The sequence below is a fragment of the Echinops telfairi genome, unplaced genomic scaffold (assembly GCF_000313985.2).
Source record: "Echinops telfairi isolate 266 unplaced genomic scaffold, ASM31398v2 ScPeMD7_9;HRSCAF=40, whole genome shotgun sequence".
Lineage (NCBI taxonomy): Eukaryota > Metazoa > Chordata > Mammalia > Afrosoricida > Tenrecidae > Echinops > Echinops telfairi.
In genome coordinates, this window is record NW_022103906.1 from 88435474 (window position 1) to 88446791 (window position 11318).

The 11318-nt window shown below is 43.8% G+C and overlaps 1 protein-coding gene and 1 non-coding gene across 2 annotated transcripts in view; both read right to left on the reverse strand.

Annotated features, from left to right (window-relative positions):
* KCNS3 (potassium voltage-gated channel modifier subfamily S member 3) overlaps positions 1-10983 on the reverse strand; it is a 78090-nt gene extending 67107 nt beyond the window's left edge. The window contains exon 1 of the mRNA XM_045286935.1: positions 10928-10983. The gene's annotated coding sequence lies outside the window, so the exon portion shown is untranslated. The remainder of the gene's footprint in view (positions 1-10927) is intronic.
* LOC115868368 lies at positions 5908-6038 on the reverse strand. Its single transcript, XR_004045544.1, has one exon. It is a non-coding gene; the product is annotated as a small nucleolar RNA SNORA42/SNORA80 family (small nucleolar RNA).
* Positions 10984-11318: the final 335 nt, after the last annotated feature.

Here is an 11318-nt window from a genome sequence, read left to right on the forward strand (position 1 = left end):
GATAGATAGATAGATAGATAGACAGACAGACAGACAGACAGACAGACAGACAGACAGATAGATAGATAGATAGATAGATAGATAGATAGATAGATGAGAGAGAGAGAGAGAGAATTCAGAAGGCTCTAAGTATGACAGGGTGGGTAGATGGCTGGATGAAGCTGATGGAGATCATGAGAGGGTGCAGAAGCGCTAACCCAGATGATCCTCAAAGGCCAGACATTTCAGCCTCATGATTTTCCCTTTGGAGGGAATTCTGAAGTCCTTTAATGCCCCATCATGGATGTGATTAAACTTAGAGCTTCACCTTCATTCCCAACTCTAATAACGAAGAGTAACTGCATGGCAAAAACTGCTGGGTACACCCCCATAATCTATTCCCTTCTGCTTCCTTAGTTATAGTAGTCCCAAAAGTTACTTGCTATTAAAGTGACCAACTAATCATAATTTGCCTGGGACTGTTGATTTTGAAAAGTGAAAGTTCTGTGTCCCAGAAACCCCCTGATTCCTGGGCAAATGAAGATAGTTGGTTTCCCTCACAGGTACATGGATGCCCAGAATAAAGTCAATGCCCAAGCTTCCCATGCAGTAAGAGGAAGCATCCAACTGACTTCTTCACTCTGGGATGTCAGGGCGAGTGGCATATTTCGTTTCTGCAAAGCCTCTTCAACAGAAAGGGGGAGCACCTTTCCCTTTCTCTTTTCCACTTGCCTGTTCTCTGAAGTGCAGAGAAAACAGTGGCTCTCAAGGACACATATGGAGCCACAAGTCCAAGCTCTGTAACCAGGATGGTGGAGCAAGTAGACTGCCTACATGTACATAAGAGAGTATACACTCATATTCCTGTTCAGCCAGTGTTATTTGGGATTCTCTGCTGCTTATAGCTAAACCTTTTTTGAAGGCATAGAGCTAGTGTAGTTAGCTGCAGAAGTACAGGGAAATGGATGTCATACTTGTCCTTGCCTTCCCCATCCCTCAGATTCTGAAAATGCTCTGTGCTGCCAGAATCAATAACTCTGAGACGGTGCCTTCCTTAAGCCCTCACTGCATGAACCAGCAAACTCACTGTCCTGTTCTATGATGATATTAACAACAACAAGTCTAGTGTGACTTCAGAGCCAGGGAGGTAAGGAAACATGCTAAAGTAGCCATCATTGTGATCTGAATAATTCTAAAAATTCTCAAATGATGCCCTCATGCCAGACAAACAGACCCTAAAGTGCTCCCAAGTGTCTCCAGAAGGAGCTATGTCCAAATGCAAAGTACCACGTGTCGGAGGACTACACGTAGCATCACGTAGCTAGATCCTTTAGTTAATACCTTAGGTGACATGAGCTTGATCCTCTCTCTGAGAGAAAGGGGGCGTTTCTCTGGGACTGACCATCTCGATAACAGGCCTGTAGGTAACTACTACGCCAACACACTGCGCAAGGAAAGACAGTCTGAGGTCAGAGCAGAGACAGCTGTTTGGGGGAAGGAAAGGAGTCCACATACAAGGTGGGCAGGAAATCACTGACTAGAGTGCTATTTTCTTAAGATTAACAAAGGAAGAAAGAAATCTCTGTAAACACTATGATGTCTCTGAGTGTCTTTCTGCTCTACATATTTTCTAATCTTCCTTTGCTATTAAAGTTTCCCATGAAAAATCACAACTTTTTCACCTGAATAACGGGAAGGAGATTTTAATTCATCGAGGTAGGGCAGTGAGGAAGAACCAGAAGATCTTTCTGGAAGAGCGCAGTGGGTACAAGGAGACCTGCTGTCTGCTGGCAGTTATTGGCACATCATTTTGTCTTGAATGAATAAACCTCATGCCTCCTCATTAAATGCAGCTGGGTTTACTGATAAACACTGATCATCTAGAATGGCTTGTCCTATTTTGCTTCTTTTTCTTTTCTTTTCCTTTCCTCAGATGCAGAAGGTTCAATTAATCATACTCATTCCTCTCTGAGACCAAACTTATTGCCATCAAATTAATCCTGACTCATAGTGACCCTGCATGCGAGAGTAAAAGTGCTCCGTATCATTTCCCAAATGGCCAGTCTGATGGGAGTACCCTGCCACCTTTTCCTTCTGCAAAGTGGATGGTCAGCTAACCGCTGACATTGCCGTTAGCAGACCTCTACTGCCATCACTGTGCCACCAGGGCTCCGTCATACTTCTTCAATAGTATGGAAGTGGATAGTATATTTCCTTCAGGAGCTCATCCAAGACCTCTGCGGTGCAGTAAATTGCCTGATATGGCTCTTCAAGCCCTCATCTTTGCCACTTTACCCCAGTGCCTGGCTGGGACCATACAAATAGGGTTTATGGTTATGTAATTAGGGGGTTGGTCAGTTTTCCATTCCACTCAAGTTAAAATAAGCCATCTCAGAAGTGGAAAGAGAGGAGTTAACTAAACCTACCTGGGAGAAGCACTTCAGCCTGTGTGACCCAAGGATTGTAAATCAATATAATCCAGATCCAAAGGAGGAAATGATATCAGAGCTTCCATTGTGGACATCCAGTTTACACAAGGTTGTAGACGGCAGTGGAAGCCCTAACTCCATTTGCAGGATCCCTACATGGATTAAGCCTCAAGTGAATCCCCTCTGACTACAGATAGTAGAGGCATGTGGATAATCCTGTTATCAGACCGTATTAGAGAGATGGTTACAGAAATATCCAAAACCAAACTTGCTGCCATCAAGACAAAGCTGACTCATAGCAACCCCCACTGTGGGTTCCCAAAGCTGTAACTGTTACGGGAGTAGAAAGCCCAGTCTTTCTCCCTGGGAGCTGCTGGTGGTTTCAAACTGCCGACCTTGCAGATCACAGCCCAATGAGTTAGGTTAAAATGTAACATCTTATTTGATCCCCTTTTGACCCATTTAAAAACTGAATCAGTTAAAACAAAACAAATGAAGGGGAAATGACATACCCATGGATTAAACCCCCAGGGATGTGAACAGCCTTGCTATCATGCAGCGTTGATTGGAAAGTAGATCATGACAGATGTAGTTAGGTTAAAATTTAACACCTTATCATTTGATCTCCCTTTTTACCTATTTGAAAGTTGCTCTAGTTTTAATATTTTATTTTCTTTCTTTTCAACTGAGGTTTTTCTCTATTTTGTTTGTTGTTAACTTTTTGTTACTTTGCTTGTATGTTTTTTGTTCTTGTATGTTTCTTGGTATCCAAAATCCAGGATGGGTGAATCTACAGAAACAGTAACTGGGTTAATGGTTTTGTGGGAGTATGGAAGGGAAGATTGGGGGGATATGGCGGCTGAGAACAAGGAGTATAAGAAAGAAGGAAATGTTCTAAAATTCATTGTAGTAATGATCGTACAACTGTTCTTGATATGACTGAACTATTGAATTGTATGATGTGTGGATTATTTCCTAATAAAACTGGTTTTTTTAAGAAGTTGAAAAAGAGGACCTCATTACCATCAAGAAAGAGGATCCAAGAGTAGAGCGCATCATTTGGACATCAAGACACCAGCTCATTGATCCTCCTTGATCCAGGAATCAGCTCTGACAGCAAAGGAGGGGTGGAGAAACGGCAACACCCAGAACATGAGACACAGCAGTGGGCATCCTGGTCCTTGGAGGGAGAAAGCTGGGTGCCTTCAGTGGGAGGCTCACTGGTGGAGTGAGGTTCCTCCAAGCATTTCACTGGGGGTCTAGGTTCTCTGGTTGACAGAGCTGAGGCTGAGCACCTCCAGGATGAGGCTTACAGCATGGGAGAGTACACTTTCAGGCATTTGTCAGCAGCACTCAAAGAGCTTTGTAACATCGCCTGAGCAGGACAGAGTTCATCTGGCTGAGAGACCGAGAACCAGAAAGAGGCATGCCTGCAGACATGGCTCCTTTTGCAGAAGAGGTGCTCCTGGACAAAGAATTGTATCCCGAGCATTTCTGAAGCTGAATTGTAACATGTTCACTTCTTTAACAATCCCCATAACCGTGAGTATTGTCTGTGAGGTCTGTGGGGCCGTCCCAGTGAATTAACAAACCCAGCAGAGAAGAGGTGGGAACTGTGGGAGGGATGGTTGAGGTTCTGACTGGTAGAGATGATTGGAGGATAGAGGCATGACTGACCTCCACCACTTTAGACTCAACCTTGAGTTGATTCTCTTTCCCCCTGGTGAAGTCAGAGGAGACCACCCCGTACCATGTGTACGGCCTCTCTTCTATTTTGTAGTTTCTTTCTTTTAGCTATCTGGCCTGTTACTTTTTATGACTGTGTGAATCATCTATATTTTAGCCACGCAGACTCCAAGAATAGATGCCAAAATGTCCTGAATTCTTCACAACTACAAATACACTTTGTTTACTTGCACATGTCACTTGATGACCTGGGTTAAAAAAAAATGAGACATTTTCAATAGTTTGTGTGTGTGTATTGGGTGAAGAGTTACAGAGCAAATTGTTAGTTTTACATTCAATAATCCATAAACATGTATCTCATTCATTGCAATTCCTACAATGTAACATCACTTATCACTCTTCCTTCCTATGTTCCTAGTTTTCATTCCTCTTTCTTAGCTTGGGTAGATGGTACCCTTTTGATTTCGAATAGCTGTTTGCTTTAAGGAATACATACTTCCCTAGTGTCACTGCTCCTCGTATGGACTTGTCTGTTATTTGGTTGAAACTTGAACCAAGGGGGGTAACTAAGGGCCATAAAACTCCAGGGTTCCACTATCCTCTATTCGGCCAATGAGAATGATCTCTTTTACGGCTTTGGTTTTGGTTCTACATGGTTCCTCTGCTCGATCCAGGATGGTCTAATGTGTCTTTCAGAGAAGTTGGTCATCATGGCTGGCTCTTCTGGACTGTGGGTCTTGGAAGCTGATGGTTGAGAGGTCTCTTAGTTTGTTGGATTCATTGTTTCTATGTATCTTTGGTTTTCATCACCTTCTTTCCTCCACACAGAGAGAAACTAATAGTTGACCCCATGGCTTCCCAGGAGCTTCTAAGACCTCAGCCAGTACTCACCAAGGAAGGATGCAGGACATTGTCTCTGTGGGCTATGGTATGCCGATTGGTCTGTCGTCCCTTAAGACTATGGTCCTAAGTCTGACCTGGTTTAAAATTTGAAGCGTGGAGAACGTCTATAGCCAGGGACAGAATTGCTAGTCCGAGTATATGGATGGAGCTGATATGAAATATTTCTCATCTGAATGGTCAATGGCCAAGCTCCCCAATTATTGCTCTCTTTTCCCCAAAATCCTTCCCCAAGACTATTCAGAACAATGCGCCAAACAGCAATTCAAGGGTTAATGATTGGCCCAACGAGACCCCATGGCTTCCTATGAGCTTCTAAGACCTCAGCCAGTACTCACCAAGGAAGGATGCAGAACATTGTCTCTGTTAATTCCAGCAGCTGTTAAATAGTTTAAATATAAACTTAATTTGATCATCTCAGTTCTCATTTTCCCACAGAGCAGCCAAAAGATACACTAAAAACATTACCTGCCAAGTTCAGCCCACTTCCTGACCTATCTTGTAGGATTTCTCAGAACTCCAGAACACCATTGTACATTCCCATCTGCATTACCAAGGTCAGATTCTGCCCAATCCTGCCCAGGGACCTGGGAGACAGCAGATGGTGACCACTCCTCTGATATCACAGCCATAGCAGAGGCTGCTGTCCAGCAGGGGAAATGCACGGAACTCAACTTCCTGAATTATAGCTTAGCTCCATCGTTCTCTTGCTCTCTGACTTTGAGCAAAAATAAAAAGCAAAAGTAACCTCATTCTCCTCATTTGCTAAGATTCTCCCCCACGGGGTGGGTGCAAGATGATATGGTACAAACCAAACCGAATCAATCCAACTCCTGGCAAGCTCAGACGGGTGAGAAAAGAACTGTGCTCCGTAGAGTTTTGATGGCTAATTTTTCTTTTCTTTTTTTTTTTTCACTGTGCAACCCACTTCAGTGCCGTAAGCCCACCAAGTAAAGCCAGGCAGTGGTTCGGAGTGACAGTTTGCTTTGGCATGGGACACTGTGAGAGGCCTATGGGATCGAACCTGCCACAAATCCTCGATGGCTGATTTTTCAATGAAGTAGAACAAGATGGCCTCTTGCAACGTCTTACAAAAAGATGGCCTCTGGGTAGACTCAAAACACCAGCTTCTTGGTTAGTAGGTGAGCACTTGATTCCATATATGTGCCACTCAGGGACAATGAAGAGGAAAGAAAATACTTTTTGCTATCAAACTCCTAACGTGTGGCATAAAATGCTATCAAAAATAGCTGAAAACACACACACACCGATGACTAGAGCCCATGCATGCTATAAACTGCCCATTGCGGCACTACTTGTACCTGAGACAATGGCCACTGAGGATGCAAATGTTCAGCATTAATAAACAGTGCACACGTTCCCAATTGTATTTAGTGCCTAACGATCTCATGAGATCTTCTAAAACAGTGCTTCTCAACCTTCCTAATGCTGTGACCCTTTAATACAGTTCCTCATGTTGTGGTGACACCACCCCCCCAACCATAAAATGATTTTCGTTGCTACTTCATAACTGGTACTTTGCTACTGTTATGAATCGGGCAACTCCTGTGAAAGGGTCGTCTGAACCCCAACGGGGTCACGACCCACAGGTTGAGAACCGCTGTTCTAAAGGCTAAGCATTTCAATGGGGGTGTTGTTTGTTTGTTTTGTTGTTTAATTTAGTTTCAGAAATGCCAAGTTATATGGCAGCTCTGAGCATTGCAGATATTTTCCCAAATACCATTACGTGATCCAAATCGATGCTTGGGCTCTGCTCTTTTTATGACTTACAAGAACAGAAAACTCGACCTTCATCTGAAATCGTAGACATAGTCTAAGGAGAGTAAATCAGTGATCAAAGGATTGGATTCACACTTACCCAAATCTACCCATGATAATACGCACACTCCCCTGCACGGAAGTGCACGTGCTCTCAGGAGGCCACATAGATAAATCATCTGCACTCATAAGCCAAACTCAAGGCCCTGAAGTCCATGCTGACTCAGAGTGACCCTGAGGCTGTAGCTGCTCAGGAGAGTAGAAAGCCCCGCCTTTCCCAGAGGAGATGCTGGTGGTTTCAGACCACAGACCATAGGGATCACAGCCCAACGTGTAACCAGACACCAGCAGGACAGAAACACACATCTACACCTGCATTTCCATACCCAATGGCAGGCTCCGTGGGTTGGCAAGATCCCCTGCCGTGGGGAAGTCTCTAGATTTCCTCTCACCGGAACACTAGGATATGAGTTATTGTTTTCCATAACCTTGCATACCAGGCTGGAAGGGATATAGTGAGTCATACGGAGTCAGAGAGAGGAAAATATCAAGCTTTAGTGGTCAATCTCTGTCCATGAGAGTGAACTCCTGTGAACTCCTGGAGACACAGCAAGAGGAAGGTACCTCCCTACACACCACTAGAGTGCAAGGTCAAACGGAGACCCGTGATGAGTCAAAGGCGATTCAGACATCATGATGCCTCAGTTCTATATGCCATAAGCCTGTGAAAGTGCAAATTATCTATCTAACCCTCTGCCCTTCACCTGCGCGGGATGATTTCTAGAGTTGTTTATCAATTGATTCAATCCCTGCCTCTAAATGTTGCTGTCTCCTAGCACTTGACCTGTAACCCTTATCACAGTCCTCAGCGTGTGCAGGCTGAACATTGTGTTTTGACTTTGGAAAATGCAAAGACCAAGAAGATCCAGTCTCTGCCTTTAAGAAGTGTGTCATCTTTAAGATAATCAACTCAGAAATAAATACTGAGAGCCAACTGCATTAAAATTTCTGGATAATTACAGCGGTTAATACAAATTAAAAATGCCTTTCAGTATTTATAGAAACTTACTGGGAAATTTCTCATCCGTACATTGAGAGCAATAACTTTTGCCTTCTGCAACTTAGGGGTGATTAATCCACCTCACAGGTTATTTAGGGATCTGTTTTGCTCAGTGCAACTTTAAATCAACCCTGATTTATTCAACACATTCCACAAAATTCTGGCCAAATCTTCTCCACTCCATAAGCCCTGAGAAGTTTCTGTCCCAGCCTACTCCCTTTATCTCAACCTCAACAGATACCTGAGGATTTTGCTACGGAGAAGATCTAAACTAAGAAACTCACTGACATTGATTCAATACTGACTCAGAGTCACCCTATTACTGTCCCTGGAGTTCCAGAGACTGCAACTGCTTGTGGGAATCCCTGTCTTTCTCACACTCGTGAGAAGATAGAAACCACACATACAGATTCCCTCAATTTCCATTTGTTCACCTTCAAGATTCTCTCAGGCTTCATGCACCCTTCTTTACACTCCTTTGATGATGGTTGTTTATATCTGTGGTTGTTACATAATCTGTTGTCAATTTGAGACTATTAAGCATGATGGGGTGGAGTTTAGCCTGTCATCTGGACTTAGAGGCTAATATTGAACTCGTGGACTTGATCTGGGCTAGGATGTTTTATTGATGCATAGTTGCTTCTTGATATAAGCTCTTTCTTACACACATATGAGCCTCCCTGGGTTTCTTTCTCTAGTCAACCCGGATTACCACAATATCTAAGGACATAGTACAAGCAAGAGAGCCAAGGCTATAGATGAAGAGGTTTAATAAAGCATGATGAAGTCACTCATTACAACCCCAGAATTTCCTTCATGGAATGCATCGCATAGTGGAAATTGTGGTGGTTACAGTTATTCTAGGCTTACCATTCCCTGACTCTATGACTCAACATTCATTCATTAAATCAACATTTGCAAGGCTAATGTGTGCAAAGTATACTAAACAAAGCTACAACTGAACCATTGTAAAACAGGGGTGATGATAATTCTAATTCACCAGACTGGCTTGAGGCTTTGATAGCCCACCAACCACATTGGGGATAATCAGCATGAATTATTGGCTATTAGAGAAATGTAAATAAAAATTACAATGATATCTCATTTCATTCTAGTCAATAATGGCACTGATTTAAAAAACAAACAAAAGAGTAATTAATATTGGCTAGGATGTAGGGAGATTGCAATCCTATACACTGCTAGTAGGACTGCAAAATGGTACAGCTTGTCTGGAAAACATTAGGGCACTTCCTCTAACAACTACAAGTAGACATAGGATTCAGCACTACAATTCCTAGGCCGAGAATGTAGCTAAATAAGAGACGTGACCGTCATGGTCAATGCCTCATTGTTCACGAGAGCAAAACAATGGAAACAAACAAAATGTTCACCCACAGATGGAAGAATAAAGAACTTCTGTTACACACATTTAAGGGAACATCACAGGAAATAAAGAACACAGATGAATCTGTGTCACGTCTCACAACATGGATGGACCTGGAGGATGCCTTGCTGAGCGAAATGAGTCCACCAGAAAATATAGTAGAAGGCCATGTGTTAGGTTGGGTTGTCTAGAGAAACCAAGCAGTGACACTTATCTGTGTACAAGAAATAATGTTATATCAAGAAGCAACTTTATTCCAAGAAGGTGCCCCAGCCCAGTCCAACTCAAGTCCATCAGTCCAATGCCAGTCTGAGTCCTCTTCAGGCTGGCAGAGCCGCAGGCCAATGACCCTGAAAGGTGAAGGGGGAGATTACAGGCCAGGGAGTTTGGAGTCACGTGGGTCCAAGGTCACAGTGGAGGTGTAGCAGGAAAGTTAACAGACTTCAAAATAGCAAGATGGAAACCACCTAATGCCTATCAGTGGAAGAACGAGTAAGTAAACTTTGGTACATACACAGAGGGGAATACTAGTCAATTGCTAAAGAATAAGGAAACTGTGAAACACTTCTTGACATGGGTGGATCTGGCACGCATTATGTTGTATGCTGAGTGAAGTCAGTCAATCACACAAGGACAAATATTATATGAGACCATTGTTATCAAATAAGATCAAGATAAAGGTTTTGGTTTTTCATACTGGGGGAAAAAAAATATATGGATACATTTCTATTGTCTTCACCCTCTTCTTAACCATGCTGGCAGGCATTTCTCTCTGACCCCCAGCCTCTATGCCATGTAGTCCCTTGGCCTCTGTCTCCATGGGCCAGGAAGCCCACTCACCACTCTGCCTCACAGCCTCCTGATTTCAGAAGGGCTCCCCTGCTCAGTCTCATGGTCTCTGTGCCAGTCTGGGTTGCCTCTGGGGCCTCATCCCCCTCTGCCACTTCAGGTGGGAATCTTTCACAAGCCCCTGCTGGTGGCTTTATATTGTGAGCGTAGGGGGGAAAAATGTGCACCCAGAATCCAGAATAAAACAGTCGAGTTTTATTGTCTGCTCTACTTGCCAGCAGTAGTTTGGGTTTTTTCGTTTTTTTGGTTGTTGGGGTTTTTTTCCTACTCTATCTTTTCACTAAATAGTCCTTTACAAGAGTAGTTGTTACATTCCATATTCACTGACTTTATAAGGTTGTTTAGAACAAAGAAAGAATGCATGTTCTGCAGGAAAAGAAAGCAGTGTAAACTGATTGGAATGAAGACCCATGTTTGGCTCATCAACCATTCTCTCTTGGGGGTTTGTGGGATGAGCCAACCAAAACTCACTGCCATCGAGTCCAGGCAGACTCTCAGCAACGTCCCCTGTGAGAGTTCGGGGACTCTAACTATTTGCAGGATTGTAAAGCCCCACCCTTCTCCCATGGAGTTGCTGACGGTTTCTAACTGCAGACCTTGTGGATCGCATCCCAGTGGGTCAGCACTAGGCGCCAGGACCGGTGGGCCAAATCCAGGGGAAGTTGGTGAAGATTATTTGTCAGAGCTTTAGTTACCACGGCTGTGACCGTGGTTGATTTGTGGCTGTTCTTGTTCCTCCACCATCCAGAGTGCCCTTCGTTCTCACCCACTTCTAAGTGTGACCTTGCAGACTTGTATTAGCTCCACAAGCTCATGGGAAATTACCATCTGATTAAATTTACCAGAGTCATTGTCACTTACTTGTAGCCAAGCACTCCATCTACTTCAATGAAAAAGGCCCGCTTCTTTCGCTCCATTACTAACCGCATCTCTGAATTGTCTCAAAGAGCTTCTGCCCAAGCTTTCTTGCTTTTGACTTTGTGTAGGACGGAGTGACATAACGGGCGGCTGCTCCGGGTGTCTCCCCCTCCTCGGTGATATTCCCAGGCTGTCAACGCTACCCTCTTTAGACGGCCTGCATTTTCATCATCATGTGGCTTCCTGTTGGAAATGACAGTGTTGGAGACAGCCTACAGCGAAAGTAATGGCTGTAAGCATTAAATTAACCAAGGAACAAAGCCCACATAGAAGCAGCACACCAACATGTGTGATCATGAAGGGCCAAAGGGACCAGGCTTCAAACACCAAAGGC